Raw genomic sequence first — 2,786 nt, 5'->3', positions numbered from 1 at the left:
CGGCCTGCAGTCCCACTGGGGGGGGAGCCACGTTAATCCGGTGCAGATGTCCTTTATCGAAGTGCTGCCGCCGCTGACAGGGTGACGAATGGGCCACTTAGGGAACGTGCCTCACGCCTGGGCTGGTGTGAACGGGTGATTTCCATCACGGTGAGGGTGGATAGGTGGAGCTGGTGACACACAGCCTGGGGTTCAGCGCCCCTCACACCCCCAGCTCGCCTCCCTCTTTGCGTCTCTCACCTGCCCCCCTGTTCTCCATCCCCGTCCCACCCTGCTGCTGGCTGTGCCAAGCCCTGGGGCTGGTTTACGTGTCCCTGTTTCCCCCGTGGCTCTCTGCTGCTCTCCCAGAGACGAGCTGGGGGACCTGGGTGCTTCCACAGGACCCCTGCCTACCCCAGCAGGCTGGATCCAGCCACTTGCCTGTCATCCGCACTTCCCTGGCCCTGGGCATTGGGGTATGGGCTTCGCGGTGAGCAGTGCCCCTTTTGCTGTGGAGCCTGTGCCACTTCTTGGCCAGCTGGGGCATGGTCCTCCCTCCCAGTTACCCCTTGTAACTGGGATCCAGGCTCACAGTAGCCACCAAAGCTCTTCCCATTCTCCGGAAACAGTTAATCCAGCGCCATCTGCAGCAGCATGGACCACCAGCCCTGCCTGCAGACGGCTCCTGCCCACCCAGGACCTGCCGATTGCTTTCACGGCGGACGTGGCCATGACCAGCAGCAGTGAGGCTGCACGAGGCATGAGAGCGTTGATTAAAGCCTCGGACGCTGCTCAGGTGATTTTCCCCAGCCAGGCCCAGCCTTTCTGCGTCTGCCGCACGTCCCGGTGACACGTGCTACAAAGGATGCTCTCTGCACTCCAGTATGACTTTGCCGCCGTGCCCATCTCTGGCCAGATGTGTTTACCGAGGCGTCTCAGTGCACCCACAGCAGGGTCCCTGCCTGGGTCCAGGCGGGCGGGCAGGGACCGGACCCATTCCTGCAGCAGAAAGGCAGCAGCAGCCGGCAATGGGCTGCTCCCACCCCGGCATCCTGCAGACCCCCAGCTCCCAGTGCCTGGAGGAACATTTAGGGGAGGATGTTGCATTTTTTCCGAGCAGAGAAAGGCTCAAAGGCTGTGAATCCTGGCAGGATGCCCAGCCCTCGTGTGTGCTAAGGAAAGGAGCCGTGACCAGCGAGCAAGCGCGCCGTGTCCCCCGTTTTCTACACTGCAGGGAGGGTGGGCTGTGCCAGCTTGGCCCTGGGGCTGCCCCATCCTACCCTGTGGTACCCACCAACCCGCCCAATTTTCCCTCCTCTCCCCAGCCTGGCAAAGCATATCTCGCTTGCCTGCAGGAACAGGAGCACTTAGCTGGGATAAAAATAGCCATGTTTGCCTCCCCATGGACCGGGGATGGCAGAAGGTGAAAACTTCCGCCGTGCAGCTCTGCTGGGCCTGCCATGTCCTGTAGTTCATCCTGGGATGAACCCACAGGATGCTGGAGGTGGGGCAGGTGAGCCTGGGCACCGCTCACGCAGCCCTCCTGACCAAGGCTACCTCCCTGGGACACCGCTGGTCCCCAGGGGCTACCGAATAGATGTAGCCAAGGGTACGATGGAGAGGATGGAAGAAGAAGGACGGGGAGGGCAAGGAGCAGCAGGATGGACAAGCCCAGCAGCGCAGGGGGTCCCCGGGCTGGCCGGGCTCCAGCTCCACTCATCAGGCTAAGCAGAGGGGGCATCGCCAGGGCTGTCCCAGGAGTTTCTCTCCAGCTGGTCAGTGCATGCAGGCTCTGCAGCGGTGGCAGGGCCACAGGGAGGGCTGGGGGTATGTGTTTAGTTCTCCGAGCATTTCTCCACTGCGTTTTCCTCGCTAAATGGCTCTTATTTTTAGATCCAGGCAGTTGCTAAGCATCGCTGCCTCGCTAAGGCGGCTTCTTTCATGGCTTGACACCAAAGCACGCTGACAACACGCTGCCACGTGAGCACGGCCCTCCCTCCTCGCTGCTCTGGATTCCCTTTCTGCCCTGCAGCTCCTGTGGGCCGGGACGGCCGGGCTGGGCGCAGAGATCAGGACGGGATGCTTTGCTTCCTCCCATAGTTCCTGCTCCCCTCTGTCTCTCTGCATAGATCAAAGGATGAAGGGAGGAGAGGTGGGAAACGCTGGGAGCTGGGCAGCCCCCAAGATGTGCCCCAGGACCCCTGTCACAGTGCAAACAGGCAGTGCACAGGCAGCGGCATGACAAAAGCCCCTGGCTTTGCCCGTGGCGGGGACTCTCCAGCACAGTCTGCATCCCCTGGGATGGCATTGTGCACAGATGGCAGCAAATAACCAGGGGCAGCAGTGGGACTTCCAGCCCCCAGCACCAGATGTACCCGTGGGGCTGCGAGCTCCTCTCTTGCCAGCACTGTGCCCCTAGAAGCCCCCCCAAGGTGTGCTGCTGCTTCGCCCTTTCCCTGGGGCTGCAGGAGGTGGGGGAGAAATCCTGCTAAAGGCTCCAACCCTGCATGGGAAACCCATGCTCGGGATGGGGGGCAGCAGGGGGGAGCAGCTCCTGTGCTTGGCTGCAAGCAGGCGGACCTGGGCCACCCTCCCCACACCTCTGCTGCATCTGTTGACCACTGCACATCCCCGCCACCTCTGACCGATTTCCCATCCAGCTTCTCCCCGAGGGGGGGATGCAGCAGCCGCCCTGGACTGGGGAGGGCTGGGGTCCCCCTTCCTCTGTAGCTCCTGGGGGTCCCAGGCGCAGCCCTGGCATGGGCACCCACACGCAGGGCTTCGGGGGCCCTCGGTCCCCAGAAGCG

Source organism: Pygoscelis adeliae, unplaced genomic scaffold, assembly GCF_000699105.1.
Source record: "Pygoscelis adeliae isolate BGI_AS28 unplaced genomic scaffold, ASM69910v1 Scaffold294, whole genome shotgun sequence".
Classification (NCBI taxonomy): domain Eukaryota; kingdom Metazoa; phylum Chordata; class Aves; order Sphenisciformes; family Spheniscidae; genus Pygoscelis; species Pygoscelis adeliae.
Note: the sequence above shows the minus strand (reverse complement) of the source record.